The 16593-nt window shown below is 31.7% G+C and overlaps 2 pseudogenes across 1 annotated transcript; both read left to right on the top strand.

Moving 5' to 3' along the window:
- The first annotated feature begins 5739 nt into the window (after positions 1-5739).
- LOC146949566 (epidermis-specific secreted glycoprotein EP1 pseudogene) lies at positions 5740-7476 on the top strand (annotated as a pseudogene). Its single transcript, XR_015027320.1, has one exon. The product of XR_015027320.1 is annotated as an epidermis-specific secreted glycoprotein EP1 pseudogene (transcript).
- Positions 7477-13979: 6503 nt separating this feature from the next.
- Positions 13980-15642, top strand: LOC146949565 (epidermis-specific secreted glycoprotein EP1 pseudogene; annotated as a pseudogene).
- The last annotated feature ends 951 nt before the right edge of the window (positions 15643-16593 follow it).

Genomic DNA, 16593 nt, shown 5'->3' with positions numbered 1-16593 from the left:
GATTTTCACTTTTTTAGTTATAACTTTGATAAAAGACACCTTCATAAAAAGTAGTTGGTGTCTTTTAACAAATGCTCATAGAGTAACTTGATAAAAGACACCTTCATAAAAGGTGTCTTCTATCATAACCCATATATATATATATATATATATATATATATATATATATTAAAGAGAAATTTAAATTACACCTCTCTCTTCTCTTATGTTAAAATATTGCTTTCCCTTAAAAAGTGAAATTTATACTCCGCTCCTCTATAAGATACTTGAATTACAATCATCTCCCTTAATAAATAAATATGCACTACACTTTAAGCTCTTTTTTTTTGGTAGTGTCACTTTAAGCTCTTTTAACATAAATAAACATTTTTATGATATGTATTAATTTTGAACCACATTTAAAAAATAAATCATTTCTTTATAATTTTTTTTGAAAGAAAATCATTTCTTTATAATTTAAATGTTAATGATAATTAATTTAAATATTGGATTAACATATTGAATTGATTAATTTATTACCTGGACTAGTTTTGAGCCTACATATACTCCCTCCGTCCCTATATATAACCCCCTTTTGTTTTTTTCACATTTCTTTAGAAAAGTTGTTAATGCAATTAATGTGTCTATTTTGTGTGTTAATATTACCAAATTATCCTTTGTTTGTATGTGTGTTAAATTTGATTTTTCATATTTCAAGATAAGTTAGCAGTATTAATTAGGGATATGTTTAGGAAAAAAATAATAAATGCATTTAGTAATTTGAAAAGGGGTTTAGATTTAGGGACAATTTTTTAGTCAAATATATGGTTATATATAAGGACGGAGGGAGTATAATCACACAAAAATGAGTGTTCTTTTTTTAATTTATCAATCTGGACTAGTTTTGAGCCTACATATATAATCACACATAAATGAGTGGTCCATTTTTTTTTTTAGTTAGAATACAAAAATGAGTGTTCTAATCATTGTTAAAGAATTATTTGATTTTTTGAGGGGGAAATAAATATTATTTTTCTTTGTCAAGGAGTTATTTTTATCACATTATAATTTAATTTGAGAATTAAATCAATCAAATCGTGACAATTTTTTATGTGAAATATATATGTTATTATATTTTTCCAATAACCAAGAATACAAATACATAAACTAAATAATTGGGCTCAAGTGATTAATGAGATATGTCTTGTCAATGATGAAATTGCTCATGAGAATCTGAGTTCAATTTTCAATTGGACAATTCTTGACCAGACTTTACTTACCCCAGACTGAACTTCGATTTTCATAGCTCATTTTCTCTGATAATTGGAGTGTTAACAAAAAACATAATTAAAGTGATTTGGTTCAAATGATTAGTAAACATCGATAAATGACAAATTAGTTGGTAAAATCTGAGTCTAAATTATCGGGATCCCTTTTGACTAGAGACAACGGGCTGCACTACCAACCAGTGGCAGATCTCTTCAGTAGCGGAAGTGGGCCATGGCCCCCCTATACTTTGATATATATACTAAATAAGTGGATATAATTTATAGAGAAATGTTAACTAGTGCCCCCGGGACACTGGTTAAGAATCTTAAATAGTAATTTTTTATAAAAGTTTGTGTAATCAGTGCATTGGAAATTGAAAACTTTTAAGTCTTGAAAAAATAACTTCTTAATTTAACATACTTAAAGAGTGCTCGGGGGCACTCGTTAACAAGACCCTAATTTATAAGTATTCTTCACATAGCGTAGTGGTAACACATAGTTCTTTCAGCAACATCATGGTGGGTTTGATCCCCACTCACCTGTACCTTTTATTTATCCATTTTTTTTTCCTTTTTCCTGTGTTAGATTAAATCATAAACATTCAAAACGTAAACCATTTTTTATTCCAAAAAAAAAAAAAACGTAAACCATTTTGGTCCCTATAAAAACAAATTGTTCAAACCATTCAACACCCCTTAACGTAAATTAATCATACTAATGTATTTCAATTTTTGGCACCCCTTTACATATTTTTGAGATCCGCCACTGCCGCCAACCCATCCAAATGTGCCTTCCCAATAAACAATATTTACGTGATAAGCATGAAATAGTGATCCATGAATTAAGTTGAAAATCTCTCAATAGACTCAACCCCACTCTTAAAAGGATACATGAAGCAAGTGAAATGTACCCATTCTTCTACATATATTTTGAAAACCCTACCAATCTACTCAATCAATAGGAATACATTTTGATATAGTAACTTGAGCATGAGAGCCCTTGCAAGTATGTTACCTCAATGTGAAGCACCACTGTCGTCATCTGCGGCACGTCACCAACTCTAGCCGCCATATCAGATCCACCTCAGCTCAATTCTGAAATTTAATTATCCAAACTTATGCTTCATCAAAATCAAAGCTATTTCAAGGAGACAAGTTCCTTGTTTTCAATTTTCAATCGGTTATTATCACACCCAAAAATAATTAAATCTTTAAAATCTGTTCGTCAGCCATTACAGTTTGTGTGCTACGTGCTACTCCTTGATCAACGAATTAGAGTGTCGTGAACTTAAAGTAACTTAAACAATGCGAAAAACCAGAAACTTTTTTTTTGTTTTTTTTTTTTTTTTAAGGAAACGAAAGACCTGAAACTCGAACACATATCATTGTCAACTACTCAAATCTTTGACCATCTTAAAATTTATACGTTTGTATTTTATTACATGTCACTTTTAAAACAATACTCCCTCCATTCCTTTTTATTTGATGTTTTAGCTCTTAAGTTATATTTCAAAATATTTGATGTTTTAGAATTGTTGGTATTGTTTGTCCAATTTTACCCTTATCACAATTAATTACGTTATGAAAAAATTAATTACGTTATCAATTGTTGGTATACTCCCACAATTATTTTTTGGATGAAAAAATTGTATACTCCCACATTCATTTTTTGGAAGTGTAAGTAATAAATGTATTGAAATTAGAATTGTATACTCCCACTGTTCATTTAAGAAGATTTGGAATTTGAGAAGAAAAAAGCAAGGAGTAATCATGGCAGCCAAAAAATAAAATAAGGGTATTGTAGTCCAATTCTACAACTATTTTCATTCTTTAATGATTCCTTAATATGTGTGTAATCAGCTAAAACATCAAATAAAAAGGAATGGAGGGAGTATTTGTTTTTTAATTTATATGCCAACTACTCATACCATTGTGCGAACACTTACCGCTATGTCCACCGAGGTTACTAGGCTAACTATTACCATTTGAACAATATGAAAAAGAAAAGACCGTTCAATAAGTTTTAAAGAAAGTAAAACTAATGATCTTTCATCACGTAAACACATACCGATAGGGGTGTAAATGGTTCAGACAAAATCAATGAAACCAAAAAAGTATCCGACCTTGTTTGGTTTGAACCGAACCAACCTAGATCTATTTTGGTTCAGTTCTAGGTTTTTAATTTTGAAATTCAAAGAACCGATGAACCGAACCGATGCTAACCACACTCTCCATTTTAGTAATATTATCTCTCCTCACACACTTATGATTAAACTTAAAATTCAAGTCCAACATAAAGTACTCCTTAATTTATTCACTTTATCTCATCATCATCTCATTTTTTATTTTTGTGGCCGGGGTTTGAACCCCGGACCTTTCATATATTATACATTGTCTATATCAACCGAGCTAAGCTCATAAGGACCATCATCATCTCATCTCATCTCATCACTCACACTCAATTCCATTTCTACTAAAAAAGAACACTAGCCGCCGGTCACACCTAACCCATCTTTTCTCACCACCGCTGGGATTATTCATCTCTTGTTAGTTTTTTCATGTTATTTATATAAAGTAGTTTGAAAAACAAAGAACATGGAAAACAAAGTTCTATGAAATATTTGAGTATGTTGTATGCATGAAATACAAATTTGTGAAAATATGGATTTTTTTTTAACTGTATTTTCAAACAAACCGATCAACCAATCAAAACCGACTAGTTTAGTTTGGTTTCTTTTTTGAAAAATAGTAAAAACCAAACCAAACCAAACCAAACCAATGAAGATTTCATTGGTTCAGACATTTTTTTGACCAAAAATCGATCCAAACCAAACCGTTACACCCCTACTTGATGTCTTTGCTAACACTTACCGCTATGTCCATTGAGGTTATAAGCGTACTCTTACCACTTGGACTAACACTTCAAGTGTAAATATAAAAAAGAACAAGGTTTCACCACTTGTCGGATTAGGGGTCGAGACTTTTACCGCATGATAGACAACCTTAAAAGTAGCGTCAAGCCAAGTGGTCAAATATGAGAAAGTGTGTTATGATGGTTAACATGTTTTTAAATCATTTTGTTTTAACACTTTCAGCTTCTTAACACTAGAATCTGTTGACTTTCTACATATAGTTCAAAAAGTTATTATAACAATGTCATGTCTAAGTCCATGAATATTGTGTTGACGATAATTGATTTTGTCATCCAAAAAGTCTAACAACGCAGCTTGTTGTCAAATTGTCTTCCATTCATATATAAGTAATCCTTAACATAATTAATTGCTTGCGCGATAAGAAATTAAACCAATCCATTTTTTTTAGAAGAGATTTTTAAAAAAAAAGTTCAATAAGTCTTAAAGAAAGAAAAACTAATGACCTTTGGTGTATTTGATAAGACAAGTTTGGAGCTTTATTCTCAAATTTAATTATCCAAACTAGCTTATACTTCATCAAAATCCAGAAGACTAGTAGTTAGTATTTCAATATTTCTATCGGTTGTCACCAAACCAAAAAATAATACAATCTTTCAAACTTGTTTGTCAGACATTGCGGTTGTGTGCTACTCTATGAATTACAACGACAATGAATTAGAGAACCGTGTCCTAAAAGTAAGCTACATTAAGCAATGCGAAAGACCAGAAATGGTATGGCAAATATTTTGAACACAAACAATGGGCACCCAAATCTTTGACCATTAAATCCTGCTGATTTGGCTTATATTTTTGAACATTTTCTTTTCTTATAAGTTTTCATAGAGAATTGAACTCATATTACTTACTCCCCCGTCCCGCAATGACTCATTTGAAAATATGTAATTTTGACCCAACTTACTTTGACTGTATTTTTCTACTAATATACAAAGATAAATAATATCATATAAAATGTCGTTAGATTCGTCTCGATGAGTATTTTCAAAATATCAAATTTTTATAATTTTTTCTAATGTATTATTCAAGATATTTAAACTCAAAGATGCATTAATATGCGTAATAAGATCAACTGTATCAAGTATTATGAGACGGAGGGAGTACAAGTTTTCATAGAGAATTGTACTAGTAGTAGTTAAATAATAACTGCAAGACTTAAGAAGTAGTGTAAAAAAGTCATGCTAACTTGTGCTTTATCTTTATCTTCTAAATAAAATCTTAATAAATCAATATTATTGTTATATTATTTTTTTGACAGAAAGAATTATTGTTATATTCAACTTAAGTGTCGGTGACAGTGACTTTTTTAACGCAATTTCATCCGTGAAAGAAAGAAAAATGTATGAAGTAAAAAAAAAAAAAAAAAGAAACAGTGTAAAAAGAAACATATATTAGTCTAGGACATATTTTTGTCAAAAGAATCAAGCAAATGATAAAATATCATTTCATGATTGTAGTGGACAGCCTAGAACACGTCAACTACAGTTGGCATTCTTCTCCTCATTAATACTGTAGTATAAGCTCGCTCTTTAAATACAATACTTTAGCTAAAAATATCTTATATTCTCCATTAAAAAAAAAATCTTATCTTTTGAAATAGAACTAGCGTACTCGTTATCTAGACCTAGATCCAAATCCATTAATTTCTTCTATATAGTACTTGAGTTAGACAACTTTGACCAAAAGATGCCTCAAGTACCTTCTAACCTTCTCACATTGATGAATACTATAAATAGAAGATACCTTAACACATATATATCAAAACACATCCATCAATATCACAATTCACATAACAATGTCTATTTTTCTTAACCCCAAAACCACATTTCTCACTTTATTGTTCTTTTTATTTTCCACCTTAATTGCTCATGCAATTGTTCCACAAAATGAAACCTTTAAATTTGAAAATTCAGGTGAACTTGGACCATACATAGTAGAATATGGAGGTGATTACAGAATGATAAGCATATTCAATGCTCCATTCCAAGTTGGTTTTTACAACACTACCCCAAATGCCTTCACTTTAGCCCTTCGAATCGGACTTCAACGATCGGAGCAGCTTTTCCGGTGGGTATGGGAAGCAAATAGAGGCAACCCAGTTGGTGAAAATGGTACTTTTTCATTAGGTGCTGATGGAAATCTTGTGTTGGCTAATGCTGACGGAAGAATTGTTTGGCAAACAAATACCTCCAATAAAGGTGTTGTTGCCTTTAGGTTACTCTCAAATGGTAACATGGTTTTAATTGATACTAAAGGTAGTTTTGTTTGGCAAAGTTTTGATCATCCTACAGATACCCTTTTGGTTGATCAATATTTAAAACGTAATGGTCCTTCAAAACTTGTTAGTAGACTTTCAGAAAAAGAAAATGTTGATGGACCTTATAGTTTGGTTTTGGAGCCTAAAGGTTTGGCTTTATATTATAAGAGTAAAAATTCTCCTAAGCCAATTAAATATTGGTTTTCATCTTCTTGGTTTTCATTTGAAAAAAGCACAATAGAAAATGTCACACTTAAATCTGATCCTGAATCTTTTGAGTATGGATTTGAAATTTTTGTTGCCAATTCTACCACTTCCGTCAATAGTTTCATTGGTAGGCCAGTGAATAATAGTACCTTAACATATCTTAGGCTTGGAATTGATGGTAATATTAAATTTCACACCTACTTCCTTGATGTGCGTAGTGGTGTTTGGAAAGTGACATACACTCTCTTTGATGAAGATGAAGATGAGGGTGAGTGTCAATTACCAGAAAGATGTGGAAAATTTGGGCTTTGTGAGGATAACCAATGTGTTGGTTGTCCATTAGAGAATGGAATATTTGGTTGGAGTAATAAATGTAGCCCTAAGCCTCTAGGAGGAGTATGCAAAGCAAGTGAATTTCATTACTACAAAATTGAAGGAGTTGAGCATTACATGAGCAAATACACTATTGGTGATAAAGCAAGTGAAGATGCATGTGGAAATAAATGTACCAAGGATTGTAAATGTGTTGGGTATTTCTACCACAAAGATAACTCAAGGTGTTGGGTAGCTTATGATCTTCAAACTCTTACTAGAGTTCAAAATACCACACACGTGGGTTTTATTAAGGTGCCTAATAAGTAATAAGATAAGCCTAGATTTCTTCTTGGGAAGGTCTTGGTATTGTATTTTAATTTTAATAAAGTTGTGGTTTATCTCTCCGTTCTCCACTTGGAGAAGGACATGTAATATATGTGTACTATAAATTAAGAAGTGTGCAATGAAAGTGTTATTGTAATTGTCTTAATATAATTCATATCCTTCTCTCTTTCCATTTAAATTATTTGCGTCGGTAAGCCAAGGATTAAAGTTATTTCTTTATTGTACCAAAAAAAAAAGTTATTTCTTTATAATTTGTTCCTAGTTTGAAAAATATTCTTGCTCTATCAGAAAAATAACGAAGTCTAAGACGATTTCACAGACAAGAAAAAGAAAAACATCAGTATCAGATTTGTGCAAAAGACATTACAGCATATATATAAAGATTTCTTAAAAAAAAAAAAGCATATATATATATATATATATATATATAGGGTTATGTTACAAGACACCTTCATAAAAAGTAGTGTGGTGTCTTTTATCAAGTCACACCTCAAGGTGTGATTTTCACTTTTTTAGTTATAACTTTGATAAAAGACACCTTCATAAAAAGTAGTTGGTGTCTTTTAACAAATGCTCATAGAGTAACTTGATAAAAGACACCTTCACAAAAGGTGTCTTCTATCATAACCCATATATATATATATATATATATATATATATATATATATATATATATATATATATGGGGTTTGCTAGGATACACCCACTAGTTTTTATTAAGGTGTGTTTTAGCAAAAATATAACTAAAAAGTTGTTAAACACACCTTAAGGTGAATGTTGCTAAAACACACCTTCTAAAAAATAAGTGGGTGTATGTTAGCAACTCCTATAGGCATTTGCTAGGATACACCCACTTATATTTTAGAAGGTGTGTTTTAGCAAAGATATAACTAAAAAGTAGTTAAACACACCTTAAGGTGTAGCTTGCTAAAACACTCCCACATAAAAACTAGTGGGTGTGTTCTAGCAAATCCCTATATATATATATATAGGGATTTGCTAGAACACACCCACTAGTTATATATATATATATATATATATATATATATATATATATATATATATATATATATGGGTTATGATAGAAGACACCTTTTGTAAAGGTGTCTTTTATCAAGTTACTCTATGAGCATTTGTTAAAAGACACCAACTACTTTTTATGAAGGTGTCTTTTATCAAAGTTATAACTAAAAAAGTGAAAATCACACCTTGAGGTGTGACTTGATAAAAGACACCACACTACTTTTTATGAAGGTGTCTTGTAACATAACCCTATATATATATATATATATATATATATATATATATATATATATATATATATATATATATATATTTTATAATATGCTCTATCCAAAATTTATTGTACAGACAAGAAAAAACATCAGTATCAGATTTGTGCAAAAGACATTACAGCATATATATAAAGATTTCTTAAAAAAAAAAAAAAAGCGTATATATAGATATTTTTTATAATATGCTCTATCCAAAATTTATTGTGGCTTGATGGAGGATCTGTCTTTCTCAACATGGTCTAAATGATTCGGTCAGGTGTACTCTCTTATGAGTGCTGTGGGCCTACAAATACTGCTTAAATTAATTTTTTTTGTTGTGTCTGGGTTCGAACCTCGGACCTTGCATATAATATGCATTGTCCATACCAACTGAGTTAAACTCACAGGGACACTGCTTAAACTAATTTAATTACGCTATTAATCACAAGATTAATATTTCATATGGCCCTTTATGATATTATTCAGTCAACACTTAAAATTAAATTTGTAAGCATAATGCATGCCTTTATAAGGTATGGATTCGCCTTTCATAAAGGTTAACCTTAGTGGAGTCTCGTGTTTTTTCATATTGTATTCAAATTACTTTGTTATTGATGGAGGATGAGCAACTCACTTCTTTAAGATAAAAGATTAAAAGAGTTTAAAAGTTTAGGATTGGAGCTGTTAGATCAAACTATGATTTGTGTACGCAATATGTGTGCTTATTCAGATAAGCCGTTTTTAAATAAGTTGAAATTTAACAAACATAAGTAAAACTGAGAGAAGAGAATAGAGAGAGTTTGCTATGCAATGAATCTCATTATGAATTGAAGGTACCCAATACAAAGTCTTTTATAGGCAAAAGTAGCATTTGCTTGTAGCACAAGCTATCTAACTCACTAACAAATTTTTTAACAAATTCTAACTAACTTTGCTACATGGCAGTTATGTATTAAAATCTTAACACTCTCCCTTAATTCATAACTGCTGAATGTTGAAAACATCAAGTTTCTTCCTCAAAAACTTAGATCTATCAAGCTTCAAAGCCTTAGTGAAGCCATCTGCAAGTTGCAGTTTTGTAGGACAATATTACACCTCAATCATTCCATTAGTCACCTACTCCCAATTGAAATGGAATCTGGTCTCAATGTGCTTGCTTCTACCATGAGAAATTGGATTCATAGCAAGACTTATGGCAGATTTATTGTCAATCTCAGTGTTAGAGGTTTCACAAATATACTTTTGTTGATGCATGACCATTCCTTTCATCAATTTCACAAATTCCATTCCTAAGAAGAATGAAAGTTCACCAAGATCAGTCATTTCAAATTCTGACTTCAATTTTCCTTTTACTTTCATAATCTTTGATAGTTTGTTCATCACTAAGATTCTGAACATATACACAAAATTCAGTTGAGCACTTTTTGAAGCCTCTATGATTTAAAAACTGATAAATTCTTTTGTTCCATGCTCTAGGGTCCTGCTTTAATCCATAAAGAGCCTTATGAAGTTTATACACCATATTCTCTCTGCCTACAATCTCAAAACCTGGAGGTTGTGACACAGACAGTAACTCTTCAAGTGGACCATTTAGAAAAAGCTGACTTGACATCTAAATGATAGAGTGACAACTTATTTTTGCAAGCAAAAGCAACTATTAATATCTCAGTTTCAATCCTTGCTACTAGAGCAAACACTTCATTGTGTTCAATACCATGCTTTTGCAGGAAACCTCTAGCAACTAGCCTTGCCTTATGCTTTGAAATTGTGCTATCAAGGTTTAGCTTCAGTTTGAACACCCATTTCACATCAATTTTCTTTTTCTTATCTGGTAAGTTAACAAGTTCCCATGTTTGATTCTTCTCAATTGACTACAGTTCTTCTATCATAGCTCTTTTCCACACATCAATTTTGAGTGCTTCTTTGTAATTGATTGGTTTAGAATCTGCTAGCAATGCAAAGTGAATGAGATCACCTTCATCATTCACTGCATTATCAGGAATGACTTCACAATTATTCAGTCTACTACCAGCTTGTCTGACTATTGGAGGTCTCATTGATGCTACATTTTCTTCTGGATCATTTTTCAACATTATCATGATCATATTTCTTTTCTGATTCAACACTTGAATCAGGATATATATCTTTGCTTAATCTCACTACTATACACAGGATCACTTTCCGATTCCAACTTCTCAGCTTCATTCTCTATCACATCTCTATTAATGTGAACTTTCTGAGTAACAGGGTTGTAAAGATTGTATGCACCAGTTGGATGATAACCTATAAGTATCATAATCTCACTTTTGTCTTCAAGCTTACTTCTTTTAGCATCTGGTACCTGCTTATAGCATAAAGAGCCAAAAACCTTGAAGTGTTTTACACTAGGCTTCCTTCCACACCAAGCTTCTTCTGGTACCTTCAAATTCAACTTCTTAGTAGGACATTTGGTTAGAATATAAGCAGTTGTGGTGACTTCTTCACCCCAAAATGTTTGTGACAAGTTCTTCTGCTTAATTATACTTCTGGTCATATCTAGCAGAGTTCTATTCCTTCTTTCTACAAGTCCATTGTGTTGAGGTGTATATGAAGTTGTTACTTCATTGACAACTCCTTGATTTATGCAGAGAGCTTCAAATTCCTTAGATGTATATTCACCTCCACTATTTGTCCTCAAAAGCTTAATAGCTTTATCACTTTCTTTCTCTACTAAGACTTTGAATTTCCTGAATATATCAAAAGCTTCATTCTTAAGCTTAATAGTATACAACCAAATCATTCTTGCAAATTCACTAAGACTTCTAAAATTCAAGTAGCCATACCTCAGATATCATAGAGCTTCAACATCTTCACTAACTACTGCAGACATGTGCATAATCTTTTCAATTGAGATGCTTGAAGTTAAGAAAAACACAAGAAGGGGGAGTTGAATTGTGTTAGCTTTTTCTTCTTTTTAAACTAAGTCCAGAGTCCAGAGTCTGATAGAGTTCAGAATCTGTAACAATGTTCGGAGTCTAATGCAGCGGATATAAGAGAGAGAGAGAGAGAGAGAGAGAGAGAGAGAGAGAAAGAGAGAGAGAGAGAGAGAGAGAGAGAGAGAGAGAGAGAGAGAGAGACAAGCAATTATCCTGGTTCCATCCGCAATCCGGAAGTAGTCCAGTCTCCCTTGCACTTCCAAGGATATTTTCACTATAATCCAAACTGATTACAAATGTTCAAGCACACAAGCAAAAGACTTCAAATACTCAAGCACACAAGCAAGAGATTTCATATGTTCAAGCACAAAAGCAAGAGACTTATAAACAAACAAATTACAAAGAATAAGTTTGGTTGAACACTTGATATACAATCAGAGGTATGCACAATACGAAACAATTCAGACTCTAAGACTCTAGAATTTTTAAGATATGAAAGTTGTTAATAAATTCTAAGTATTTGATGCACAACAATTTCAGCAGAATTTTGGTGTAACAACCCGTTTTTCGCTAAGATTATTTTATTTATTATCTTGAAATAATTTTAAAAATAAAAAATGGGTCTAAACGATGAAATTTTGGATTTTGAGGGGTGGATTCTTGTAAAAAGTCCCTTCTAAGGAAGTCTTGATCCTTGATTTTTTTATTCTTCTGATTTTTTGGGTAAGTTTCGGAGCAATCTGATCAAGTAGCCCGAAAACAGAATTTTTTACTGAGAACATCTAACAATGACCTAAAACAGAAATATGCTCAGAATTTATGCTGATACAGTTCAGATTATATAATTCAAACTGTTTTTTCCCTGAATAAGGGTGTTTATGGGGTGTTCAAATTCTATAATTCAAAAAAAGCAAGGAACACGCCCTATTTTTTGGGATGTTCAGATTATAAAATCCGAATTGGTGAAAAATTCATTTTTCAACCCCAAAGCAAAGGAAAAACTTAAATCGGATTATAAAATCCGAAAATCACATAAGCATTTTTGTAATAAAAAAAATGCGCGAGAAATAGGTAGGGTGGGAAAAATAATATTCTTATTTTTTCATACTATCCAATGGGTCATTGTGCACATGGTTATTGGGTCAATGTAATATGTGCTACAAAACTCTTAGAATCAATTACTTAGCATGAAAATCATGGCAATAAGAGAAGTGAAACTCTCCCCTCATCCCCTTATTTTCGCGTGCCCTACAAACTGCTGAAAATATCTTTGTCTGAATTTTAAAATTCGGTCATGTTTATTCTTTAGATTATAGAATTCGATCTGCAATGAAAAAATAGATAGAAATGTGTATTTTGCACATCCATTTTTACAATCTTAACACACTGACATCGAGACTCAAACAAATACAGAAAATAACTAAAGCAATCGAGAAAACTCAAACAGAAACAGAAAATAACTAAAGCAATGAAAATTATAAAAATTGTATCAAACTATCCTTGCATATAGAAATTGTATTTAGTTCCTTGATCCCATACACTTTAACTAATTTTTGGGGAGATTTATGACGTCATGCTCGACACGATCCAAACTTGTATCTTCAACTTTCACTTCATTGTCAACCTTTCTCAACATCTTCAATCTTCTTGTCATATCTTTGACCTTCCTATTATCTCAAATCTTCTTATCATTTCAAATTTTCTTATCTTATCTCATCATCCTAAACACGTACGCCTAAGTTCATTATACTTAGGAGACACACTTACCTTGGACACAAGCTCAAACAAAAATATTTGGGCACACACACAAAGTCAAGCAAAAATTAAAAGAGAACAAAACTACATGGAGAAATTCTAATATGGTCACATGACCAAATAAATAGTGTTTGGTCATACACACATAAAGAAATATATTTTTAATAGTAAAGAGGAAATTGATAAAAAAAATGATTGAATATTTTAAGGACCATCTTTTTATGTGTGTGTGTTCAAACACTATTGATTTGGTCTTGTGACCATGGAAGAATACCTCAATTACATGATCCCATTTGATGTGACTAATTACTTTTTGTTTAATTTTGTTAATTTCATGTAAGTGTGCCCAAATAATATTTATTTGAGGTTGTGTTTATGAAAGACTTTCTCTATACTTACACATTCTAGCAAAGGGTAACTCTATGTCTATGCTTCTTAGTTGACGATGATTTCTTCAGAGTCAACTTATGTGTTCTAGCAAAAGCTTATAAAAAGCTGTCTTATGAAAAATTCTTGGAAAATATTAGTAAAACTTTTTTACAATATAAATAAAAAAGTTGACACTGAGAGACAAACTTTTGGTTACTAACTTTAGAAAGAAATTATTTTTTCTAAGCCATATCTTATCCAAAGATATGCATAAATGCTACCATGTTCAACCAAATCATAAGCAAGTGATAAAATATCTTTCATTTTGTCACGGACAGCTAGATCGAACACGACAATATATTTCATTTGACATCCTTCTCTCCAATACTAGAATAGTGAATACAACCCTCATCCAATTATTCAATGTAAGGTCATATTAACATATTTTGATATTAATTTTAGTGCTCATGTGGTCTTGATCAAAGTCCATTAATTTCTATATAGTATATGAGTTGACACCTTTGACCAAAAATCACGTTGAACACTGTAAATAGAAACCAACCACATAGCAAAACATATTCATCAATTACAATGTCTTTTGTTCTTCTCCTAAAAACCTCTTTTCTCACTATACTGTTCTTATCATTCTCTACTGTCATTGCTCATGCAATCGTTCCACAAAATGAAACCTTCAAATTTGTCAATTCAGGTGCACTTGATGAATCCATTGTAGAATATGGAGGTAATTACAGAAGGATGGGCATAATCACTGTTTCATTCCAGGTTTGTTTTTACAACACTACCCAAAATGCCTTCACTCTAGCACTTCGAATGGGATTTGAAACGTCGGAAGAGCTTTTTCGGTGGGTTTGGGAAGCAAATAGAGGCAACCCAGTTGATGAAAATGCAACTTTTTCATTAGGTGTTGATGGAAATCTTGTGTTGGCTAATGCTGATGGAAGAATTGTTTGGCAAACAAACACTTCCAATAAAGGTGTTGTTGCCTTAAGGTTACTCTTAAATGGTAACATGGTTTTAATTGATACTAAAGGTAATTTTGTTTGGCAAAGTTTTGATCATCCTACAGATACCCTTTTGGTTGATCAATATTTAAAACCTAATGGTCCTTCAAAACTTGTTAGTAGGCTTTCAGAAAAAGAAAATGTTGATGGTCCTTATAGTTTGGTTTTGGAGCCTAAAGGTTTGGCTTTGTATTATAAGAGTAAATATTGGTTTTCATCTGCTTGGTTTTCATTTGAAAAAGGCTCACTAAAAAATGTCACACTCAAATCTGATCCAGAATCTTTTGAGTATGGATTTCATTTTTTTGTTGCCAATTCTACCACTTTTGGTAAAAGTGTCATTGGTAGGCCAGTGAAGAATAGTACTTTAACATATCTTAGGCTTGGAATTGATGGTAACATCAGATTTTACACATATTTTCTAGATGTTCAAGATGGTGTTTGGAAAGTGACATACACTCTCTTTGATAGAGATTTTGATGAGAGTGAGTGTCAATTGCCAGAGAGATGTGGAAAATTTGGGCTTTGTGAGGATAATCAATGTGTTGGTCATTGGAGAATGGAACATTTGCTTGGAGCAATAAGTGTAGTGCTAAGCCTGTAGGAGTATGCAAAGCAAGTGAGTTTCACTACTATAAAATTGAAGGAGTTGAACATTATATGATCAAATACACTATTGGTGATAGAGTAAGTGAAGCTTATTGTGGAAACAAATGTACCAAGGATTGCAAGTGTGTTGGGTATTTCTACCATAAGGATGACTCAAGATGTTGGATAACTTATGATTTGCAAACTCTTACTAGAGTGGCAAATACTACGCATGTGGGTTATATCAAGGTGCCTAATAAGTAATAAAATTATACTAGCTTCCTCCTAAGGATGGTCTTGGTCTTGTATTTTAATTGTATCATTTTAATTTTGTTATTTCCTAATAGTGGTTTCAGATTGGAATAATAAAGATATGGTTGTATCACCATTCTCCACTTGGAGAAGGAGTTGATTGTAAAAAGAATTAACAAGTGTCTAGTAAATTAGTTTGTCTTAAAAAAAAAAATCTAACTTGTGTCAAGGGCACAAGATAAAGATCTAAAAATATAATTAAAAAATAAGTATTGCATTGAAAAGGTATGTTTTTGGGAAATGTAAACAAAGTGCACTAGTTTAGAAATGTATAGATTAATGAATGCACAATTTTCAATATTAAATTTATACATTAAATTTCTTATCTTGTGTCCTAAGAAAGCAATTTAGTAAGACCAAAACAAACTACATATCATATTTGCGCATTTGAAGACATTCCAAAAGTTTTAAAGTGAGATTCTCATGGTTTGAAAAATGGTTTGTAATGTTTTGATCTAAGTCGTTTTAATTCACTTTTTTCCTTAATCAGATAACATCATAAGTGTTTTGTGTTTTCTATGGTATAAATCATGTAATTAGACAAAGCAAGACACCTCATGAAAATTACAGAAGCTAGAGAATCAAGCACTACAAAGATTTGAAGACAAAACAATTCGGGGGAATTCTGTAACACCCTATTTCTATTAAGCGGTAAAACGCGCGAATACATCAGAAATATTCTAGAAATAGATGCTACGTCTCCGAATAAACCACAAATCATACATGCATAAATATCATGTTACACAACATAGCAGCGGAACAACATATAATTCATAAACATCTCTGGATCTCCAAACTAAATACAAATGTATCCTCCAAATCTCAAATAACTGAATATCTCAACAACTCCAAAATACAAAGTCAAATAAACAACATGCAAAGACTATCCTAGATCAGAGCCCTAATCTAGACACTTGCATGAAAAAGAGGAACTCCACTCCTCGGCATCAACAAGCAACAACTAAGCATCCTGCACTCCATCTACCCGTCCATACAGAAAGGTAGGTGGTAAACCACTGAGGGTTAGCATTACATCATCATAATCCACGAAAAACATTTA

This window comes from Medicago sativa, chromosome 2 (genome assembly GCF_051527215.1).
Source record: "Medicago sativa cultivar Bolivia chromosome 2, Bolivia_mono, whole genome shotgun sequence".
Lineage (NCBI taxonomy): Eukaryota > Viridiplantae > Streptophyta > Magnoliopsida > Fabales > Fabaceae > Medicago > Medicago sativa.
The sequence above is the reverse complement of the archived record's forward strand: the minus strand, read 5'-3'. Positions and strand labels throughout refer to the sequence as shown.